We start from the raw sequence: 24,181 nt of genomic DNA on the forward strand, positions 1-24,181 counted from the left end.
TTATCTTCCACAGTTCTGTATTTTATCGATGGCAGTAACTGTTCTGAAATACAAAAGTGCTTTCCAGGGGCCCAGCTTATGCTATCAGCTTTATGCACTGGTACTCACTCAAGCTTCAACAGTACAAATGATTTCAAAATCTTTTTGGCCACAGTATGTTCGCACAAAGCAGAAACTGACGTTAATACTCGATTAGTTTATTTTTGTCCTGCTAGGAACCAAGAGCTACCTGTGCAGTCATTTCTGCTATCAGAGTTGTTTTCAGGGAAATGCAAAGGACAAACATTCAGAATAAAAAAAAAAAAACTAATATTGCCATGTTATGCAGCAAAGTAAATTCCTGGTACACTTTCCACTAGTTCTTTTTGTCAATGTATCTGGCAAAGAAGGCAACTTGGTGTCTTATTTTATGTGATCTAGCATTGGTGCTTTACCAAAATGACCTTTTAAAACCCATGAGAGCCTCCAGATTGCCCACCAACTTCCTTGCAGCACTTTTTGTTTGGTTTTGTTCTCTTAGATAGTTTATTTCACACTTATAAGCCTACCTATTTTTATTTAGTTACACTTTTTCAACCTTACTGCTTCTTCTAAAGTCAGTATTTTGACCTAAGGAATCTAACTGGTTGTTTTTTTCCCTTTGCTACTTAGGCAGAGAGATCAAAATCAGAGCTGGAATCAGGACTGAGGATTCCCTCATTTCATTTTAGCTGGCCTCGGCAGGGAGATCACAAGGTGGAGCCAAAGATCAGTGTTTTGATTGCTGCCATAGGTGATAAGTAAAGTAGGGGTTGGGTAGCAGGGAGCATCCTGGAGCTGGTGGCTGTGGTGTGTGGTGGTGAAAGAAAACCTACGAGCATGTGAACTGACTGGAGGAAAAACCCAAGGTTGTTATGATAGCAAACTTCAGCTCAGGAATGCCATCCATAATCCTGTTCCCTGCAAAGGTGAATGGACATGGGTGAAAAGTAAGCAGAGAGTAAAGAGAAACAGACCTAGAATCATAGATTCAAGGAATGGTTTGGATTGGAAGGGACCTTAAAGATCATCCAGTTCCAACCCCCCCTGCCATGGGCAGGGACACCCTCCACTAGACCAGGTTGCCCAAAGCCCCATCCAGCCTGGCCTTGAACACTTCCAGGGATGGGGCATCCACAACTTCTCTGGGCAACCTGTTCCAGTGCCTCACCACCCTCACAGGGAAGAATATTTTCCTTATATCTAATTTAAATCTACCCCTTTTCTGTTTAAATCTCTATTGGAAAAGTAGGTTTATGATCTTTATTTGGGGGCTTTAGGATTGCAGACAAGAAGTCAAACTTGCAATACCTCTTTAAGCCTGTTCCAAATTGCAAGTCTTTTAAGGTTGTTTCCTTACATAAGAAAACATAAACAAGGCTGACTTCTTCCATGGCACAGAAAAGCACTGAGAAAAGCAGATCCATTCCGAACACCTAATGGAATAAAGAGTTTTCACCTACATTCTTTCATACACTTTGCAAGTATCACAGGTTTCATTTCTGAGAGTTGCTGGGCTTTCTTAAAGTGAAAAACAGATCTGATTTTCTTTGCAGTTTCACAGCCAAAAAATCAAAGCTTCCCCATTTAGTTAAAAAAGAGTTTATCTGCATCAATGTTTGTTTATATCAGGATCTCAACCTTTGCTCATTGGTTGCAGTTGAAGTGTTTGTCAGCCGTGGGATTTAAACGGTTACATGCAGTGAATCTGTCTGTGATGAAAAATTTGAATGGCAGTATCTATTTTGTGCTTTCCTAATTTTAATTTAAGACTATAAATGTTTAAATCACCACTGACCCTCAAACATAGTTTCATTTAGGTGTGGGAAGTCTTAATTAAACTGTACAGAAACGGGCAGAAGCTGTTGTATTCCCATTCTTACTGGAGCGTATTCAGCATCCTATTAGCTGAAAGACAATGAACAGGGCAAAGTTTAGTGGCTCAAGAACAACCCCAGTTCTTTGAATCCAAGATTCCTATATTGCCTACATGCCAGTGAGAATAATTTAGATCAATATCTTGCTGAATGTATCCCCTTTGTTTTGGATTTTCTGCTGCCTGTCTTCAGCCATTCTTTCTGCAGAAAGGGTGCCAGACCTGTTTGCCTAGTGGTGAAACAGCACGGATCAATGACTGTCTAAACCTGGAGTACAAGACAAGTTACGAAAAGCAGCAGTTCAACAGTTAACTTCAACAGTTAACCATATTAAGTTTTAAACTGACTTGTTCAATTTGTTATATTCTCAAGATTTGAATCATCACATGAAGAGCAGTACTGTATGTGTGTTCTTAAAAGACTTGTAAAGTAAATCTTTGAGTTGTTGACAAAAAGATAAATTCTGTTCAAGGAAATACCCCAAAGCAATAGAATTTCAGATTATTCACACATATGAATTTCTGCAGACCTACTATGATATTCAGACAAATTAGCCCATACTTAAAATATGCAATTTCAAGTGATGTTTGATACAGGGAACAGACACACATTTCATAACCTCAGAACAAGTCTTGCATTTGCACTGTAACAGCCTGCAGCCCTACCAGGCTCTCTGAGGCATCATCAGTTCTTACAGCCATTGGAATAGAATGAGAGACATCCAAGATAAATCTCTGCAGCTGTAGGAGCTACTTTTGATAGCAGATTACACTGTTTTGTAATATTTAGTGGCAATCCTGGGCTCCAGCATGGCGTGAAGGACACTGTTAATATGGATGCCTAATCTATAATAGAAAAATTATTCTGATCTCTTCTGGCTATTAAAATTCCAAGAACACTTTGTTGCAAGAGGAGAGGCAAAAAGTGCATATAACTGTACAATACTCCAACAGAAGCAATTTTGCTGAAGTTCCAGCTTAACATCATACAAACAACAGCAATTAGTCTCATTCTAGTTAGTTCAGCAAAATGTCACCAAGGCAAAAAAAATGCAAGAAAAGGTGAAAGTAGTTTACAAGGAGAGATCAATTTAGCTTGGCTTCATCGATATAATGAATTCTAGTCACTTATAGCATTTAGGTTTTTTTCTAGAATTAATACCATTTTATTAGAAACATTTTTTGCTATTATTCTCTTTAGTTAGAGAAGACCTCACAGAGGTCTCTGAAGCCAGAAATGGGATGACGAGTGTGCATAGGTAACAATCATTCACTGGCTATTCCAGTACAGAACTAAGGGTCACGTAGGTGGCAGGTTGAAAACAATTATTTAGACAACACATAGTTACACCATGGAACAGCTTGTGTCAAGAAGTTGTGGCAAACAATTTCATACGAGTTCATAGAAATGTTTTGAAAATTTTGTAGAATAAAAATATATTAAGGCCTATGAGATACAAGATTTGCATCAGGAACACACCAAATCACAAATTGACTACGGTTGGAATTTTTCTTCTTTTTTTTTTACAGGCTTCTCTCAACACCAACTGTTGCTCTTTGTCAAATGCAAAATACAAAGTTAAATGGCTCTTAGGACTAATTTCTATGGTTTATGTTTAGGCTTGAAACTTGGCTTAATTGGTATATGGAGCTGTCTTAAATTAAAGGATAAATAATAAGTGAAAAAATACATTTACCTGTAATGGCCAAATAGTCCTATAGTAACTAAATAGTTCAGATATTATTCCAGTCTTTTTACAAGACAGTGAATAATAGACTGGAGTGCTGTTAATTTTTCCTCAGGCTCTGTGATAAATCGTTGTCACATAATTAACAAATAGCTGAAAGGATCAGGTAATAATTTGAAGTAGGCCAGTAAATAACTAAACGGCTGTCTAATTAACACCATCCAGATTAGCACTAAGTACTATAAGCAAAGAAAGGAGAGAAGAGCTTTGGACTTTACTCATGCAATAAGTAAGCCTGAAGAAGGAACAAGCACCTTGCTGCTCTGGAAGAGTTTGATGGTCTGTGGCTGAATAAACTATTTATCCATCTGGAAGACTCAGTGACTGATTTTCCAAATGCTATGCTTGTTCTCTAAAACAATGTCTCTGCCTTTGCAGATTAGTTATGGTCTCATCCTGAAGAAGAAAAGTTGTCCCAGGCTGGTAGAACATATCTTACATTCTTATGTTTCCTTAGGCTAATGGTTTGCCTTGAGTGAGATCAATAGGATTTGGTCATTACATGCTAATTTTAGTGTATAATGCTGACATCATGTTCTCAGGTAAATTACTTTTCTCAGAAACAGGTGGAATATAACATGTAAATAACTGAGAGTACTGAAATTCAATGACCATTAACTAAATAAATCTATTTATTAGATTCAGACCATGACATTGTCTCATTAAAATGTTGATTTCAACCCAAATTGACATTATATCTCATGCAAGAAAACAATATTTAAAACTCCAGTTACAGGAAGTATCCCTAAGATTTTTTTTTTAAATGTGCTGTGGTTTATAATACTTTGTAATAAATGCAGAACAAGACTCTGTAAAGGTAAATTTAGCTGCAGAGGAGAGTCCACTCAATTTCTTAGTCTGAATTCATGCCAACTCTGCATATCCCTGTTTGGAAACTCTGCCTTAACTAAAGAGCAAATTATGATTTATGTGGAAGAATGTGGAACAGATGAACAATTTTTAAGGTCTTTAGAAGATCTGAAATTCAGTGGCTTGAATCACAAAAACTTTTCAAAATGAGACAGAAAATTAATCTTTCATCTTGGTAAAGCAATGATTTCAGACAAAACTTGGTCTCTTTCAGACAGACCATTTTAATGGCAAATTTAATGGTGAGATTTCTGCCTTCTTACAATGTATGGCCTTCTTGCAGAGACCATGGCGGTATCATATAATGAAGTTTATGTCTTGGATTTAAGGATGGTGAGTAGATGCATTGTATGTCATGTAGCCATAAAGCTGATCAAGTATTAACAAGATAACAAGCACAATCTTTTGTAATTTAGCAGAAAACAGAAATTAATTTAGGAAAATAAAAACAATAAGCACATAATACAATCTAGACAGACAAATTTTACTGTTCTGTCCACTGTGAATGAGGGTCTCAGCATAGTTAGTGACAAATCCTCAAGAGTATTTAAGGTCCTAGAAGGAAAATTGGGAGGTGCAGTACTGAGAGTGATTGATTGCCATACTCAGTGTCCGCAGATGTCCAGTTCCTGTCCCCCTTCTGTAGTGCTTTGCAATGAGTGAAATATTCTGACAATATTTCCCTGGTGGGAACCACGATGCATGGATCTCTCGCATCAGAAGCTCCTTGGATAGCAGTAGACACTGGATCGATGTCTTCCACCTCCTGCCTCCCAACACCAAGTTACTGTGAAAATCCAAGCACTGGCAGCATGTTTTCATTTTGTACCCATCACTTGAAAGAAAGAAAAGAGGTGGCATAGTCAAAGTGCTCAAGGACATGGCCACCTATAACAGGAGAGAAGCAGAGAATCACGACTAGAGAGAGGCTCTGACTTGCAGTGAGCAGTGCAAATCCTGTATCGGGAAGAGCCTTATTCTCTCTGCACGCTGTCCAAAAAGCCTGTTTTTTTTCTAGGCTGGATACCTTCCCCAAAATTACAGCTGTCAAGGTTGTGATGCAGAAGCCTCTCTGTGGGCACAAATGTTGCAATAACTCGGAGTAGCAGCACGTGAATTCCTCCTCACACTTAAATGTTTTCTGCTGGTCTGCTTTAGTGAATTGCCTGGTAGGTGCATTTTCCCAAGCGTGGCAATGACTTTCGAAATTTATTATTTCATTTTTAATTTTTTTTTATTAATTCAAAGATAAAGGCAATGGTAGATATTAACACCGTGTGTTGGTTTTGCGTGGCAAGGTTTTGGTAGCGGGGGGGCTACAGGGGTGGCTTCTGTGAGAAGCTGCTAGAAGCTTCCCCTGTGTCTGATAGAGCCAATGCCAGCCGGCTCCTAGACGGACCCGCTGCTGGCCAAGGCCAAGCCAATCAGCGCCTCTGTGATAACATATTTAAGAAAGAGAAAAACAGTTAGAGAGAGCTTTTGCAGCCAGAGAGAGGAGTGAGAAGATGTAAGAACATCTGCAGACACCAAGGTCAGTGAAGAAGGAGGGGGAGGAGGTGCTCCAGGCGCCGGAGCAGAGATCCCCCTGCAGCCCGTGGTGAAGACCATGGTGAGGCAGGCTGTTCCCCTGCAGCCCATGGAGGGAGGATGAGGGGGTGTAGAGATTCCACCTGCAGCCCGTGGAGGACCCCACGCCGGAGCAGGTGGAGACACCTGAAGGAGGCTGTGACCCCGTGGGAAGCCCGCGCTGGAGCAAGCTCCTGGCAGGACCTGTGGAGCCGTGGAGAGAGGAGCCCACGCCAGAGCAGGTTTGCTGACAGGACTTGTGACCCCGTGGGGGACCCACGCTGGAGCAGTTTGCTCCTGAAGGTCTGCACCCCGTGGAGGAGACTCATGTTGGAGAAGGCCGTGAAGGACTGTCTCCCATGAGAGGGACTCCATGCTGGAGCAGGGGAATGATGAGAGGAGTCCTCCCCCTGAGGATGAAGAAGCGGCAGAAACATCGCGTGATGAACTGACCGTAACCCCCACTCCCCGTCCCCCTGTGCCGCTGGGGGGGGCGGAGGTTGAAGCCGGGAGTGAAGTTGAGCCCGGGAAGATGGGAGGGGTGGGGGGAGGTGTTTTAAGATTTTGGTTTTATTTCTCATTCCTCTCCTCTGTTTTGCTTAGTAATAAATAAGATGAATTCCCTCTCTAAGTTCGGTCTGGTTTGCTCGTGATGATAATTAGAGAATGATCTCTCCCTGTCCTTATCTCGACCCGTAAGTTTTCTTTTATTGTACCTTTTCTCCCCTGTCTAATGAAAGAGGGGAGTGATAGAGCGGCTCTGGTGGGCACCTGGCCCTCAGCCAGGGTCAACCCACCACACACCGTAAGAAATCATTTCAGAGGTGGAATTGTCAAACAATTTGGAGAAAAAAATAATAAAGGGAAACAAACAGCCAGTGAAAAATTAGACTTCTATTCAGTAAATCAAGTAATAAAAGAATCTCTCAAGATGGCCACCAGCTCATTAGATGGATTGTTCACTAGACACATCCTACATTATAAACACATTTTGTTAATTGAAAAGCACATTTTAAATCTAATGAGATACTCTTGAACTGTTTTCATCCAAGTTCATATTCACTCAAGCAAATGAGTCTGCTTCTGAATTAATCTCCAAATTTCCATTAGTCTGTCACAAATCAGGAAAGTAAATGATCTGAAGAAGTTAAATGAAACATTCTTCATGAGCGCTGATATTAAGAGGTCACACAGCACTACTCTCTGGGACATTTAGTGTTCAAGTGAGCCTTATGACTGAGTAATAAAAACATCTTGGCTATTTGACGTCATGTCAAGGTTCCACAAAACTTGAGCTGTTATTTTTAATGCCCTGCTGACTTTGAAGCATTCTGTAGCTAAAGTATGTTTCAGAAAACTCTCAGACTGAACAAACAAGAGATTTTACAGCTTTCTCATTTTTATGTTGAAACATCCAGCTGAAAATGGCGCATGAGAATTATCAAGCATGTAGCATTAAATAGTAACTAACAAGAATGAAATCCATCATATTTAAATGAATATTAATGAGAATCAACACTTTGTAAACAATTAACCAGAGGTTACCAACTAGCTGAAGGAACAGGGAAGAGTATGCGTGTGAATGTGTGTGTATTTCTATGTAGGTGTATACACAGAAATGTATGTGTGTATATATATACACATATGAAATTGCATAGAGATAGGCACAACAAAAGAACTCATTTTTTCACTGAAGTCTTCATATCTGAATTGAGGTAAAATTAATAATAGATATCATGGCAGACTGTCAAATCCAACAAAATTATTTTAATTCAGCCAAATATAAGGCAATGTCTTTGGAAATAAATTGTGCAGATAACTTACATATGATAAAAGAACCTTGAAAAGCTGTGACTCGGGGAAAAAACCCATATAAAGGAATCATTACTGATAAGTTTCTCAACTGACCTTCAGGTTAATGCTCTGGCAAGAGAAACTAATGCGTGCCTGAGATATAAAAGGAGAATTAAAAAAGAAATAATTGATCTGGTGTCAATGTATGGAATTGATAACACTCCTATAAGTTCATTGTGTCCACTTCCGTGGTCCGGAGACTGTGAGTAAGTTTTAACAATGTGAAGCTTGTAACAGCGAAGGTGCTTGGTTTGGTGAGAAAATGCTGAGGAGTGACATCTGATCTGGTCAAGCATTTATACTTGGAAAAAAAGAAACTATAGGGAGTAAGTTTTCAATTCTGCACAAAGAGGTATAACAAGATAAATACCTGTGAGCTGTACTTAAGTTAAACAATCTTGACCATGAAATAAAATATAACTTGCAAGTAGCAAAAAGACAATTAAAAATTGAAAGACATTACAAGAGTGTGTAGTGAGGAAGAAAGAGAAGGAAAGCTTTCTGCACAAGGTCCCAGCCCTCTGGGCATGCCTTGGTTCAGGGGGCTCACAAAAAATTTCCCTATCAGTGACTGGTACTGTGGTACCAGCTCTGTGCGAGAAGGAGCACAATGCAAGAATTGACAGAAAGAACACCAAGTCTGTGCCTTCCCCCGTGTTCTTATCACTCCTCCCACAGACTGGTAGCTAACACCTACCCGCTGCCCTTTCTGTCCTCCCCAGCCCGCACGCCTGCCCGGCTTCCCGGTGCTGCTCTGCTGCGGGCAGCGAGGAGCTCTGGCTGGGCAGCCCCCTCTTGTTGACCACTCGGCTGGCTGATTTTTTAACCACCAGCTTGGTGCAGGGTATATAATGGTACACAGGCATTTAACTATCGGCAGTCTGGGACGAGGTCCTGCGGGGCAGATCATGTGTATATTGCAGTAAACCACCCAGACATTTTTTGCATATTGCTATGGGTACCACAGTTAGAAAATATGCGTCTTTCCAAACAATGTACCCCTTATTTCTTCAGTTATGCAGTTGATCCCTGATGCACAAGGTAGCCCTTTCTTGGCTGACAAAACCAAATCTGTACACTACTCAGATCAATGGTATTTGACAGCAGAATTTGCCTTCTGAGAGGATCATAGTTCCCATCAGATACAATGAAATATGTGATAATGAGAAATAAATACTTTGGACAAATGCCTTTTGGTAGGAAGCAACTTTTGTAGATGGTTTTTGGTAGCACAATGGCAACACATGCCACCAAAATGAGCTCTAACCTTATTTCATTGCACTGCTAAACGCTCTCAAAATACATATCTGTGTTACTACATGTACCATAAGTCCATATCATGTTTTGTACTGTGTAATTTTTGCAGCGTTTTGATACACAGCTCTTCTTTCTAGTTTTCAGCAATGTCATCAAGGATCTTCTTCTCATCCAAAAGGCGCACACATGTAAGACATGAGTGCCTTGCTCTGGTACGGAGTACCAATTCCATATGGTGGAGCTTGTATATGAACACTCAAGTTTCTGGATTGGTAAGCTGCTTCTGTAGGGCAAATTAAATGCACATGAGACACTACAGCTTTCATCCATACTATCAGAAATCTCTACTCAAATCAAGATGAGTGTAGCTAAACTGCCTGTAACAGACAGGGCCTGGCCCGTGCTAATTCTTCAGCCATGCCTAGGGGCTGTTCAGCGGACCATTGACTCGCCTAGGGCAAAATCATATCAGAGACAATTTTCACAATTTTACCAAGGATAATCATAACTCAGATTCTGAACATTTTCTGATACAGTTTAATTTTCTAGTATCGAAGTAACAAAAGGGTCACTAGGTGACTGAGTGCAGCCAGCATGGAAGATGATAGAAGCATCTCAGATTTTTCACTGTGTGATGGAATAGACCCAATAACACGCCCAGGCTCTCCTGAATACCACTCTGTAGGACAAAATTAACTTCCCAGAGGTCTAACAGGAGGACATGATTAATCAATTTGGTGAGGGTATTCATCCATAAATAAGGACACACTATATGACAGGACCAGTAGAAGCTTTGGGATGTGACAAATATAATGTAATACCTTTGAATAAATAATGACTCTACATGCAAAAATTATTAAGCAGAGTCTGAAGTCATGTATGTAACTCATACAGATGTGTTTATAATCTTCACATGTCATTTAAACCCAAATAATATGACATCAGGTAGCTTCTCTTAATATACATAAATCTAGGATTGATGTCCATATTCTCTTCCCCCTGAGGCACAGAGAAGTTTAGATCCTCAAATTCTTTTCAGTTGCTGCCTAACTGCAATAGTACCCAAGAACCTGAATTTGCGCTAATACAAAATCATCACATTTGTGTGCCTGTGCAAAGCATAACTATCCCGCAGTGTAATGCAGGGCCCAAACAGCCTGTGATCTGGGGGAGGCAATGCTCATTCTCACAGATTGTTTCTTCAGAAGTCTGTCTGTAACAGATGAACACAGTGGACTACTGTCCCCTATTGTCAACTATTTGGACACAGGGGAGAGTTATTCACATGCAGGGAAAACCAGTGGGGAGGAAAGGAAGATGCTGATTGGTGCAGATCTTGTATTTCTTAGAGATTTGGTCACCAGAAGAGTATGCCCTGAGTGCTCTGAATTAACTGTCACCTCTTGAGATCTCATCTGAGACAAACAGCTTCATTTGCCAAGGCAGTGAATATATCTGCCTTATCAAAAAGGTGACTTTTATGCAAGGTTGCATAAAAGATGTTAAACACTCCACTGTCATATCACCACAAGCTCAATATGAGCAAAGATATTAAATACTCCACTGCCATATCAACATTAGCTTAATATGAGCACAGCTCTTGTGGCACAGGAAGCATGTCTTGGGTAATGTGATGTACTTTCACTGTCAGAGAGAGATTAGCACAGGCTGGGAAAGGCAGGTGCAAGCAGGTTCTGAGGTAGGAGGTGGAAGAAAGAGCAGGTGTATCCTTCAGAGGGGGATCGTGCAAAAAGTGGCAACAGTAATGGGCAGAAAAAGGCATAACTTTCCTGGAATTCTGCCTGTGCCGGTCACAGTAATTATATGGCAGGCCGATGCTGCCAGCAGCAATGTTAGTTTTCTGTGCGACAGCCAGACTGTGGTATATATAATTAGCAAGCAGATGGCTATAGCCCCATGGGGACCATAGCTTGTGACTACTTTTGCACTCCACTGCTTGTGCCATAACATTCTTTTAAAAATAGTGCATGTGCCAGGTCTGGGTAATGGTTTAACAGATGCTTCATCTTGGTTTCAGGACAGCAGATGCAGGAAAGTTTCTCTGAGAGCCAGGAAGGAGAAGTTCATGAAGATATAGATGTTCCAGCATGTACAACCTTGTACAGGTGTACACATGCTCCTTTAGCCCTGAGAATGCCAGGGACATATAAATTTAATGTGGGAGTCCGAGGAGGAAGAAGGTGCAGGAGACAGTGGGCTTGTCTCTTCCCATAAGAGCCCAGTACTTTATGGCTCACCTTATACAGTGAACTGATTGGTTTGCTCAATTTTTTGACTGCAGAATTTGGATATGAGATCTGGAGGCCAGATGTTGTTTTAGAAGAGGCTGGAAGGTTGAACAGACCCAGGCGCAACGTGCCTTAGTTACACAGGCCCTCTTACAGAAATGTGAAAGATCCTCCATTAAAAGTATTATTAGTAACATCCTATCTCTAATAGTGGGTTTTTTTCATATTGCAGAGTATCTTGTCTTGATCAACTACAATAGCTCTCAAGAATAAAAAGCTTGCTCAGAGAATGAAATAGGTAAGAATGAATTGGCAAAGGACAGTCTGTCAAGAGGCTTTGGGTATGCTTAGATACAATACTTGTGCAAAAATAGAGCTGTGGTCTCTCATTTAAATCTGCTTCATGTGTCAGCATTAACCTGACCTGTGTGTGTAAGCCACTACATTCAGGGAACTCAGCTTTCTCTACGCCCTTTACAGGCTGCTCTGACTCTGTTTTTCCTAATTAGTTTCTGTTGAAACCCCCAGTTACTTTCTCCTGTTTTCTTTCCAGCTGTATTTTACCTTCATCTCATTTATCTCCTGAAGTTTCACTTTTTCTCCATGTTCCCCCCACTGGCCGAAGCTTTGAGGTATAACTGCCTCACCCTTTCCTTAAAGTGAGTATGCCTAATCTTGAAAGTGAGTTGGGTAAGAGCACAAATTACAGCAAAATACCTCTGAAAATAGATAAGATTTAAGTATTCTGGACAAGACATTCAAATACAAGGTCCTCCTGTTTTAAGGTCCTTCCTTCCAGCCTTGATCTTTATCTAGCAATTGTCAGTAATTTTATGGTTGCAACTCTAGCAACTCCTCTGTACCAGCAGGAAATGCCTTACCTTACAACCCCTTTGACCCAGCTCTATTCAGTGTTTTTTCCATGCTGCTTCCTGCCCCCCACCCACACCTCTATATGCTCAGTGTTAATGCCTGAAGGGGACACTGCTCTGATTCTCATTCAAAGGTAGAGGCATTTGTCGCTTTTCCAGGCCAGGGCACCCTCCCTCCATCCCTTCCCTCACTTACCTTTACCTCTCTCACTGTCTTCATGCAGGTCCCTCTTGCTGATCCCACACTTCTATCTCCAGTTTTCCAACCCTTTTCCATGTCCCCACCCTCCGTTTGCTCCACCTTTCTCCATCCCTTGCTCTCTATTTTGCCTCATATTATTTGTCCTTACCCTACTTCTTCTGTCCTGGGTCTCTTTTAATTGTCACTTAACCATACTCCTGATTTCCGTCACAATTTTGTATCTAACAGGGATGGTCTTACATGCTGTAAAAACCATGAACAGGTAATACTTGATGCTAGTTAGATAAATATCCTTTAAGTAAAATTGCTCCCTACCAAACTGGTGTAGGTCTGCAGAAAGGGCCTGGGGCTGCTTCTGGGCTGGGAACTACCCACCCTGAGAGCACAGGAAAAGACTGTTCTGCAAATCTGAGCTTGTTGCAGTTTCTTGGGTGAGAAAGGGTGGGCTGGCTACCTCTGTGCTGGGTAGGCAATAAGTATTTCATGCAATGGGAGTTTCACAGATGGCAGAGATACTGAACAAATGGTCTTAAGCTCTTCTTGCTCTACTTTTGACACCATCAAGTAAAGTTCCCCCTTCAGATGCACAAAAGCTGCACCTGAATCATTAAACAAGGCTGCATATGAACAACAAAGTCCAGCTCACAGAAAAAAGAAAAGGAAGACCCCCTTTTCTCTTTGGGTACTTAAAAATTAACCTACCCATTTCTCTATCAGGTGCATCACTACTAGGCCTGAGTTCATGGCATGCCATGAAGACTGAATATGAAGTTTAATAAAAGTGAACTGTGAAGAACAGCTTCCTCTTTTTGGAAAAAGTCAGGAAGTTTACAACTAGTGACCACCAGCATTAAAAATCATAAGAACAAAAGAAATATTATTGCTTTAAAATTAGCCACTGTCTAAACATTTTTTCTGCAGTTGAAAAAAACCCCACATTTTTTCCCATTCAGCAGGAATTTTCTTCTCTTTTGAGCTACATACTGCAGAAAAAAATTGAGCTCTGTCATTCCAAGCATGAAGCAGAACAAACCATCTGAAATAGTTAATATAATTTAGTGCAAAGCAATTACATCTATTGCCTTGAGAAGCACAATTAACTACCACAGGGAAGTGAAAAAGTCCAATATGTCATAGTAAAATGCAATTTAAGCTGCACATAAATGAGGCCTTCCTCACATCTTGGCATTTTTCTCTTTGGAAAGAGGACCAGAGCTCAGGATGACATCTTCCCAGATGATTGCCCTGCCTGCCAGGTTACCAAAGCTTGCACTTTAATCTGTGCTTCCTCTCCCCCACCAGCAAATCTGCCTCGTCCCCAGTAGGAGAACCTCAGCAGGAGGCCAAAAAGCGCTGACATTCACAGCAGCCTCTTGAGATGAAGAAGGCATCTCCAACATTGCACCCAAGGGCTCCGGCACATGCTGAGGCAAAGAGCAGTGGCTTAAAGAACGTGCAGCCCCCCTGGCTCTCTGCCCTGCCCCTCCTGTCCTTCCTGCAGTGCTGCTGCCCCAAGGCTGGCATGCTCAACTAGCCCCCTTCAGGGACTGTTGGACTTAAAATGCCAGACTGAGACCTACGGTGCAGGCATGTATTCTCCTCTGCTGGTTCTTCTCCGGAGGTAGCCCTAGGCAGAGAAGCTGGACAGGCAGGAAACAATACCAGCTAAAAACCTAGCTGCTCTAGTAGCTTGCTTGTTAAAAGAGCATTTCCCACTCTGGGTCCAGTGCTGTAATTAATGGGCAGTTAAATAATGGGATCATTCTGCCTCTCCCCGCCTGGAAGTACATATTTTAATAGAAATGGCAGCTGCTGTGTCATTTTGTGAAGAGGCTGGTCGGACAGCACTCTAGAAATGGACTATAGCATCAAACCTTTCCCTGGACCAAGCAGCCTTCCTCCCGATTGTTCGCCCTCTGCCTACATGGAGAGCACATCAGCATACATGGAAATTTGGGGTGTTAAGGACATTTAAAGATTTACATCCGTCAGATTTGGTGACAGACAGAAGACTTTTTCTGTGGTTCTTTTTCAATCTCTACTTTCATTTTAGTTGCCCAAGTCTCATTTTGGATAGACTTTTATGATAGTAGGATACCTCTTGATTCAAAGACTAAGAGATGGTGTGACTTTGAAATGTATTAACTGCTTACAGGTTGTCTTTGATTGCACTGTACTGGCATTACCTAAGAAAGAAAGCTCAGCTCCTTTACTAGCACATAGTGGTTTTCTTTCAGATTTAAATCCAGGATTTATTTTTCAGTCAGAATATATTCTCCCTTCATGAAATACTGTTATTTCCTTTAGGAAGAATTTCGACAATTTAGCACTGATCTCTCATGGAAACAAGTGTACGTTTTGGTCATTATGTCTGCCAGTAAATCTCAACTGGCTGCATTTAAACCATGGAAATGGGAGTGCTCCTAATTCCTAATTCCAGGTTATAGACAAAGGCCAGTCCCTGACTCCTCTTGTCCTGTCTAAGACTGAAAGCACTTGTTATGTATCTCTCTCGCCATACCTTGATTTCATGGCCAAAACTAGTCTTCATGGCTGGAGGAAGCTGCTGTGGCCAGGATCTCTCGCTGGTCAATCAGAAGGACTGCAGGCTGCATCACAGATCACACCTAGGCTTCGCCAGAGCAACTAGATCAAGCCAATGATGAGTTATTAAATGAAAGGTAAAATGTGACTAAGTTCTTTACTGATCCAATTACAAAACTTCCATTTTAAAAAGCAAGAAACCCACCAAATCACTGATGATAAAATATAAACCTCAAATAGCAGCTAAGAAATCCCTTATATTTATTTCACAAATGAGAAAAAACATCAATGAGCAATAAATTATTTATTCAAAAACATCTATACAAAATAACACTCTTGGAGATAAACACTTTTACATTTTTAAAGTGCATCTCTTCATTGCTACAATATTTGATTTACTAATTTACACTGTACATTCATAATTTATAAAAAAAATAATTGGTGAATATTTTTCCAGTTGGATGTTAATAACAGTGACAGGGAGCACATATTCCATTATAGAAATCACTTTTGAAGTGTGTACACATACAAACTATTCATATCCAGATGTAAAGACAACACTGTGACAATAGCAAGAGTATCACTAGAAAGTGGAATTACAGTATACTGTACGATAATAGGTTCTCTTGTTATAAAAGGTTGTTTAAAAGTGCAAAATATATACACTCTGCCTTTATATTACTTCCTAGTTTCATCTTTACTACTTATTATTAAATCCATTTCTGACTTCCTGAACTGAACAGATAAAATTACAGTAATTTTATACTATGTAAATCTACAATCATGCACGTGTTGCAAGGCTGCATTTCCAATTAAAAAAAAAAAAAGAACAAAAGCAAAGCTACACACACAAAAATACTGCATTTCAGATGCCTTTTTTAATTTGCCAACTGAAATACACAAAATGTGTTACAAAATATGTAATGAATACCATTTAGATGTGAAACATTATGAGTATGAAAAAATAGTTAATTTTTCTTTGTTTTTTAATTATCGGATTACCTGTAAGTAGTTCCTTATACTAAGATGATCACGTTTACTGCATCATTTTGTTGCACAATATTTTGGCCCTCAGTACAACCTTCCACTAAAAGGGAAAGAAATCTGCAATATGCAAAAACTCATAGAAAATAATTGCCCCATGGCCAAGATGTACAACATCCAGTCTCTCGGGGTCTGTATAGAATTTTGATACCTATTTAGGTTTGGCTCGATTATGAACTGCTGAACTAATGCATTTTTAGGACAGAGCTAGTGGACTGTCGGGAAACATTTACTAAGATATAGGTATTGGCTGCAATAGAGTATACTAATTCAAATGGGTTTTTTTTATTAAAAAAGAACCTCTGAGTTTATGTTGAGTAAAGCATTAAAACTGAAAATCTTGTGCTAATTACCTGGCGTAGCTCGCTTTGATTTTTTTTTCCTGTGCCAGAGACTTCAATACCCTTGATCTTTCAAAATTTATGTCAATTAGTGAAGAAAAGATGATCTTTCCCCTTCCACAAAGAAAGATTTACAGGGTGTACATAAGAACAAATGGCAATTAGAAGGGAAAACCTGAGTGCTAATGTTACCACTGATGATTTAATCCTAGATGCCCCAAGTTCCTAGGGAACTCCACTGATGCCGACTGACTTTCAAAGGCATGGAAAGTGGAAGTGGTTTAAAACATTTCCTAAAAAGTGCACACTGGATATTCACATATCTTTTTCTTCTTTGGTTGAGAAAAAGAAGACATTAAAAAATAATATATGAAGTATACACTTTTTCCAATGAACAACAGTACACAGCAATCAGCCTTATGCTGTATTGTGGGCTGTTGATCAGAATGTGAGCAAACTCCAGACATCATTGTTGGTGACTCTCATACACAGGAGAAAAGCACTAATTTCATAAAAAAGCTCCACACTTCACTTCCATAATGTATTTTTGAAAGTTTTCACCAAGAAGTGGCAACTGCCTCTTACTTTGCAAACAAGATTGCATGATGGAGGGGAGAAGCAATGGCTGCATATTTCAAACTGATCATTTTGGGATGGAAATTCCCACAGCTGTAGCATGTGGCTCTGTTACTAATGGTGTTTGCCACCCACAGTGGACAAATTTACTGTGGTATTTGAGATAGAAACTCCTGGAAATGTTGATATAAAAGTGCATATGGGAATGCTATGAATACAGATTTCAAGGACACACAACAATTACTTTTCTCAAATACAGAGAAGTCAGTTAGCTTTCCTTGTTTTTCCTTACCACTTCCACAAAGAATAATGTCGTCTGCATTTTTTTATATAGTTAAGTGAAACCTGCACACATTCTGAGAACTTTAAATCCCCTTAATTTGAAATCATAAGTGATTTATGGAATGTTATCTTTTCCAAACTAAGCCATTAGTCATGTTTCTGTTGAAACAGGACTAGCATTAGACTAATATACTATGAAAGATGCCAAAACACTTGAATTAAAATTAAAACCCCCAATCTTATTGTATAATATTTCATTAATTTTCTTGGATTTTCCAGTGTATATAAAAGGAAATACAGATCTGAGCATGTCACACGATAAATTGTTAGTCCTTTTTTTTTTAATAATCATGGTTTATATAACAAATATTCATTTTTTAATGTAATGGAATAAAGATAATGCAATAAGCATAAATAATTAATCATTTATGTACACCAGATAGTGTCATGTCAAAGTAAAATTTTGAGATAACTGACATTTTGTATTGTCAATACAGTGAGCTATCAGATAGTTCCAAAAGGCGCTAACTCCAATCTCCCTTTGTCTTTGAGAGGTTTAAGAACTCCAAAATATGGGTTGGATATAAGAAATTTTGAATAATTGATTAACAGAACATAACATTTGGTTTCCAGAGAGAATGGAGGCACTAGATTGGACATGAAAAAAACCCAACAACCCAAGGATGTTGATATAGGTGAAAAAATACAGTGAATGGCAGAAATATGACTAGTGACCAGGCATCTGCTGCGGGAACACAAAGGAATAAGATGAGAAAAAAATTCAGTGATGAGCAGTGATCTGACCTCTTAGAGAAAAGAATTTCATCCTCTGAGAGAATGTTAATAATGTGCCCCAAAAAGGGATGGATGACATTATAATCTGGGAAACAGGGTAGTGAGATATACATGTACATGCTTCAAGAAGAGATACAGGAAGTATTTGCATTTGCAAAATCACTCACTAGCACAAAAAAGGAAAAAAAAAACCCAAACCAAATGAGATTTCACTTTCTCTGATAGGACCACTGTTACTTAATAATTGACCATTATTTCTGCTCATGCTGTGTAAGAAATTGTTGCATAATTATCTTTTCCTGCTATTCACATGTTTGTAATGGTGTACACTGCCTAATCTAGTCTGCATAACAGCTTCTCAGGACACACTCAGCATATTCCCAAGCACCTGGCTCCATGCTACTCCAGTGGAGCTCATTAGTTCTCATTTTCCTCTGTTCACATCCACGTTTTTCATTTGAGAGTGCTTTTACAGTTTAAACATAATTTTCTTTCCCACCATTGAATTCATACTTAGAAGTAATTTAAGTATCATTGGTCTAACTGACTGCTTACGGCGTAGAGTATGCAGTCCTGCTCTTTATCACAAACATTGCACACAGCTATGGCATAAAGAAAAGTGTTTCAACAGAAATAACTTACACATATACAAGAAAAGGTTGGAAGTACTTATATAAGCTTTTGCAAAGCTTTGTGGTCTTCAGACAAGAGCCTTGCAAATGCAGTTATCTCATTTACAAGATGGTTTTACTTAAGTTTTGTCTTCCTAACTGTAATCACATCTTGTATCACAATTTTCTCACAAAAAAATCAATTACGTAAATATTAAATGTTTGAAACTAAATGGCAAGTCATTCCAGTACACTTGTCTCTCATTATAAACTTCAAATTAGCCCATTTTTGCCTGTACATGGTGAACAACAGACAACTGCAAAAATTTTAAGTGGTGAATTAACCCAAAATGTTTCACTCTGTAATTCTTCCGTGTGAGTAGGCACCATTTTCAAACTGGAGAAGACAGTGGTGCATGCTGTGATCATCATGGTGATAAACAAGCTGGGGAAGCACAGCTAAAATCATGGAATAATACGGAACTGAGATGATTAGGGAACACAAATAAAAAGAAGAGTATCAGACTTTCCTCATTTTCAGTACTTCCTGACAGCAAATTATTTTCTGCCCTGATCTGCAGCACTGGAATTTGTAACGAGAAGAGCGTATTTCTCTGTGCCTGGCTGGTCAGCCTGAAAGTTCTGCTGTTACTAAAATGGAAGAACCTGGAAACATCTTTAGAATCCAGGGCCTGTTTTCTGAAATGAAGGATGGTAGTAGGAAAACTGACAGGCTGAGAATTTGCAAGTACTGGATCCCAGAGCCTCAAGTCTCTGCTGTCTGGACTTAGATCGATTGCTGGCTGGGAGGAATTGCCAGAGGCAAAACAGTTGTGCTGGGGTGCATGGAAATCTACTTTGTTAATTCATCCCATTCCAAATTCGGCTTATAATTCATGTTAGAGTGTCAGACAAAGTTTTGTTTGTGGAGGCAGATGAGGTGAGCTACGAAAAAACCTCAACAACAAAAATTAAGTATCAACAACCAAAAAAAGTACAAGAAAAAAAAAATCAAATTAATATATGCTTCCCTATCAAGATTCATCCTCTTTTTCCTTCTAACAGTTGAGAATCATACCTTTGTTTTAGAGATGTAAATAAAATTCTTGGTCTCCCTTCCTTTCTCACCTCACACTACTTCTCCAGCAATACTGTACAGAATATGTTACTGACTAATTCAAAGTTTTACTGAATACCTCCAGGAATTAGATGCTATAGAAAAATATATCCGAGAAGGGGTCTCTCCTGCAGAAGGTCTATGCTTTTCTTTAACACTTCTTCTATTGTCAACAATATTTCTGCCCCTTGGCAATCTTGTTGTGCTTTACAAAACCACTGAAGAAATCATTGTGCCTTTTCCACTTTAAATGATCTGTTAATCAAATCATTTTCTGTTCAGCTCAAGCTCAGCCTTCCACTACTTACGTTTGTGCAGGGACAATTCAATTTGCCCTTTAAAGTTATTACAGTGACATGAAGTTTCCTACTCCGCACTGAATTTCACTGGAATGGTATTTACTGAAGTGATTCATTTTATGACAGACAACAAGGGACGCAGCAGTCTGCTGAACACGTTTCACTGCCGGGTGATGAAACCACTCTGTGTGTGTAGAAGATTTGGGCTGAGGCTACGCGTGCTTGCTAGCACCTGGCTGATGTAAACTGCTTGTAATCCTGTTTGACTAACTGAGGTTTGAGGGGTGGAATAGAAAAGATTTAGCATCTCTCCACTAAATGAAAAGGGTTTTTTTTCCCTTAAAGACAGCTTTCCAGAATATTTGCCCCATTTTATTTCATTTTTAATTCAAGGAAGGAAAGCATTTTTCTTCTGGGTCTAAACATAAAACTGTTCCTCACTCTCAAACAAAAATCTGGGACAAAATGCATATAGGAAATGGTGAATCTTTGCTTTCTGAAGCAGCACAGGGTATGTGCAGGACAGAGGGCCACCAGCAGTAAGAGTGTTTATGGCTCTGGATAAGGCCACAAAGGAGTTAGGCATGCATTTAAAGAGAAACATTAAGTAATGATGCCACTGAAGAGGCAGATGCTCAAAATGACATCTCCCATTTGAAAATGCTATAGTATTATGATTTAAAGTCTGACTTTCCTACTCTGCTTAAGTATGTTTCAATGAGTATAAAATAAGTGGCTTAGTTTGATATGATTAGAAGTGATTAGAATTTATAAAATAAAAAGATAGCTTTTAATAGACTTTTGAAGTGTATCAAGTGTGCTTATTTTCTTCTTCTTCTTCTATTCATAACGTAACTACTTCTGCTTGCTCTTGTCATACTAAGAATATCCTGCAGAAATTTTTCTGTATTCTTAATTTCATTTCAAACCCACCACTGAAGCACAGTTCTAGTGGGGCTAATCTATTTGACCTGAAAAGTCAAAGGACGGATTTACAGATAAACAACCAGAGGTAACCAAGCTATTACAGCTTAATGACTTCCACTCATCAGCTGAGGCACAGCAATCATCAGTATGTATACTCCCAGCCTGTTGCAGATATTAAATGAAACATGCTCAGTAAACAACTGCAAAGGTCCAGGAATTCAAAGTGAGTGTGTGTAGTGAGTAGACGGTTGCATATTTAGCAATTTTAATTATTAGGTCCATTTGGAGGAATCTAAATGATCACTGTGATAACAGAACAGCTAGATCTTTTTCCAACTGCATGATCTGTTCATAGCAAGGCATCGCTGTCTCCCATGCTGCCTCTTGGATGTTTAACAGCCTGGAGTCTGGTCTCCAATGTTGTCACTAACTAGAGTTCACAGAGGAACTACAATTTCATCCATACCTTACCCTGGTTCCTAGCTATGTATCCTTTTTTGGGTGTTTTAAAAATATCACTTCTTGTTTTTTGTTAGCTGGAGGTTGCCCTATGTTGGGAAATCCTACAGGCAGTCTGCAAACAGATTGCAAATAGCACACAGTGAATGGTGTTGGTTATACTGTCAGGTGCTAGAGTTCAGCTTTTAGAAATCTTGTATATGGTGCTTTAAAATGACGAGGACACGAGGTCTGTCTACACAAGAGATTTTTTTTTGAAGACTTAAATCAGTCTGGGAAACTCCTTCCTAAGTATATGATACTGGTCCCTGGCTTTTCTAGATTATGCAAATCTTAGTCAGACACAAAATGGTAGTTATATCCGTACGGTTTGGATAATATCTTACTATAACAAACCCCCATGTCTGATACTGAGATATTCTTGCTTCCTTATGCTATAAAAATGTTCCTAGTTTTTGCAATATTTAATGAAATGCCCATTCCCTTGGTTGCAATTATATTTGGAGTTCACACTAATTAAAGTACATCTGCACACAGTTCTGGCAATTTCCAAACTCTTTGGTGTTGAAGAATAGTGAATGCTGACCTGCTTTATGTAATTACTTGTGGAGTTTTTTCATATAATTTGAACTCCTAACATTTCATTTTGGAGGGGACATTTTCATGCCACAGAGACATAATTCATTCAATTTATCTTGTAGAAAATGCTGGGTGTTCTTTGAATGTCAAATTAAAAAAAAAAAAAATGGGAAAAAGAAGAGTAGGATGGAGAATACCACTAAAATTTCCAAATGTTAACATTTTTTTTCTTTCTTTCAAAAAAAAAAAAAAAAAGAGAAACAAAAATAATATCAATGAAGCAAATTGTTTGAGAATAACTACAGAGATTTTTTTCAGGCAGTTGAATTCTTTCAGACCAAGAGATGAGAATGTAACTATAAAAGAACAAAAGTTGATGGATTTTTTGAAAGAGCTATGACAAATGAACACAACATATGCTCTTTCAGAAAAATGACCTTGAAAAAAATGTGAAGTGGCATGATAAATCAGAGAGTAATGTATATTGCAGTTAAAGATACACCAACAAAATTGAAGCAATTGGTTAGCAAGCATTAAGGAAAAATGGGACCCACTATTAGACAGTTTAACATACAGGTACTTTCAGCCAAAATACTTTTGCCAATTGTAAAAGTTGTGCAGGTGTGGATGGTAGAGAAAATACTGTGCTTAATAAAAAGAATATTGGTTTTTGTTTTGGTTTTTTTTTTTTTTAAATAACACCTATACCTTGCCTACTTGCCTGTATTGTTAGGAAACAAAATATCAGTCATGTCAAACTAGGAGAACATTTCCTTAGAAGGCAGGGGAGCTAAGCAATTTTGAGTGCAAAGAACCACTTGGTGATGGTTGGAAAAGCTATTTCGATAGAGAAAGCAAAAAAACCCAGGAAAATTACATACCTCTTACCTAGATTAAGTAAAAACATAAGAGAGCATGCCATATAAACAGATTTAGTCCCAATGAAAAGGCATCTATTGTTGAGGGATGTATACTAATTAGCAAGGGAAAAGAGGCACCCCACTGCTGTGCCTGCTAGAATACACCAGACATGAATGGTGCAATCTTTCCAAAATGAAAATCAGTAAAGATCTTAATGATTAAAGCGGAGAAACCTTGTTCCCATCCTTGTCATATAAGCCTTCAAAACTAAGGTTTGGGGGTAATTTCCCAATTGCAACTGCAGATCTTTCTCCACAGGATATAAAATCAGTGTGTGAGAAACTTATTAAGAGATTAAAAGGAAATGCAAAAGATATTGAGGGTATAGAAATGGTTAATGTGGCAGCAAAAGTCACCAGAAGTACTTGGCTTTATAGAATTAGGATGAAAAAGATTGTAATGAAACACTTAAGAGCATTTTGAGCTCTTAGTAAAACTCTAAAAAACCCAAAGTGCTAAACTAAGCAACAAGCAAAGAAACTAAGGGAGCATCGTAACAAGGCTGGGAAGAAGTAACCCTGTATAAATTAAGACGACTGTGAGCTCAGAATTTGGTGCTGTCCTCACAGCATTCTCACCTACCGTACAGGGTGAGTTAATTGAAACTCCTCAGTGCCTTGATCCAAAGGAAGGTGAAGGGCAAATGAAATACAAGTTTGGGCAAATGAAATACAGGTTTGGTTAGGAACCTAATTCCTTTTCCTTTCATCCTGCTATGAATATCTTGGTGATGGGGAGAAATAAATCTGTAATAATGCTAAAAACGCTGATAAAAACATCAACTCCCACAAAGAATTGAAGCCCAGAAATGTCTTTGACATTCAGCCCTGCAGCTGTTTCGATGTTACTAAGTTTCCTACCTCTCTCTGACTCCACACATTTCCCCGTTTGAGTTCTATGAAAGCTTTTTGTTCCATGTTAGGACTTTCGTGGAAGCCGCTGTGCTTTTAGTAGCCAGCAGATGGGGAAAACTGCTACCTTTACTTGGAAAATTCTTCATAGTATTGAATATAGCTAGAGTACAAGAAGAATGCAAATCATAGAACTCCAAGTCTTGGTGTGAAACATTTAAGGAACAGGGTTTTCATCCAGTTTTATCCAACAATAAAATAATCTGACTGAACACACTGGTTTGGTAAAGCATTTCTACTTTAAAACACAGGGAGAGTTTTAT

Source organism: Balearica regulorum, chromosome 3 (assembly GCF_011004875.1).
Source record: "Balearica regulorum gibbericeps isolate bBalReg1 chromosome 3, bBalReg1.pri, whole genome shotgun sequence".
In the NCBI taxonomy this organism is placed as follows: Eukaryota; Metazoa; Chordata; class Aves; order Gruiformes; family Gruidae; genus Balearica; species Balearica regulorum.